This window comes from Theropithecus gelada, chromosome 17 (assembly GCF_003255815.1).
Source record: "Theropithecus gelada isolate Dixy chromosome 17, Tgel_1.0, whole genome shotgun sequence".
NCBI classification, from domain to species: Eukaryota; Metazoa; Chordata; class Mammalia; order Primates; family Cercopithecidae; genus Theropithecus; species Theropithecus gelada.
The window spans coordinates 14238973-14240043 of record NC_037685.1 but is presented as its reverse complement, the minus strand read 5'-3'; the positions used below and the strand labels follow the sequence as shown (position 1 = coordinate 14240043).

General features: G+C 33.4%; 1 non-coding gene across 1 annotated transcript; it reads right to left on the bottom strand.

Annotated features, from left to right (window-relative positions):
• Positions 1 to 308: 308 nt before the first annotated feature.
• Positions 309 to 415, bottom strand: LOC112611221. Its single transcript, XR_003116590.1, has one exon. It is a non-coding gene; the product is annotated as a U6 spliceosomal RNA (small nuclear RNA).
• Positions 416 to 1071: the final 656 nt, after the last annotated feature.

The following is a 1071-nucleotide window of genomic DNA, read 5'->3' as shown; positions in this document are numbered from 1 at the left end:
CTTTTTATGAAGTCCCATATTCTTGTAGGCTTTGTTCATGCCTTTTCATTCTTTTTTTTCTCTATTCTTGTCTGCACATCTTATTTCAGTAAGGTGGTCTTCAGACTCTGATATCCTTTCTTCCACTTGTTCTATTCAGCTGTCGATACTTGTGTATGTTTCACGAAGTTCTTGTGCTATGTGTTTCAGCTCCATCAGGTCATTTATATTCCACTCTAAACTGCTTATTCTACATAGCAGTTCCTCTAACCTTTTATCAAGGTTCTTAGCTTCTTTGCATTGGGTTAGAACATGCTCCTTTACCTCATAAAAATATGGAATACTTCACAAATTTGCATGTCATCCTTGTGCGTGGGTTATGCTAATCTTCTCTGTATTGTTCCAATTTTAGTGTATGTGCTGCCGAAGCAAGCACACATCTCTGAGCTTTTAAAACTTCTTGCCTGTTCCTCCCAGATTCTTTCTCTTTGTTGTTTCCTTGTTTGTAAAAAAGTTTATTTACATATGTAAATATCTCTAAACAATGCTTAACTTTGTTTTTTAGCATTTTCAAAATTGTTTCATGCCATCTTCAGTCTTCTGTGTTTAATGTTTTGACTTAACATAATGTCTCAGATACTTTCATGTCATTACTTATGGTTATATTCATTTTCATCACGACATCATCTTCTATTACATACATTTTTCAAATTTTATTTGTCCATTGTTTTTAGATGGATATGGATTAATTTTTTTTAAAAAATTATAACTGTAATACACAATGTTGAATACCCTTTGCTTAATGTTATCCCTAAGACTTGGAAGTAATGTACTTATAAAAATTTTCTCAATCGAATGAGCATTAAATATTGGCTTATTGTGGTGTCAGGTTCATTTTCCTAATTATTAATGAGGGTGAACTTCTTTCTCAGTTTAAAAATACTGTTATTTTAAGTTCAGGGGAACAAGTGCAAGTTTGTTACATAGGTAAGCGTGTATCATGGGGGTTTGTTGTACAGATTACTTCATCACCCAGGTATTAAGCCTAGTACTCATAAGTTATTTTTCCTGATCCTCTCCCTCCTCCCACCC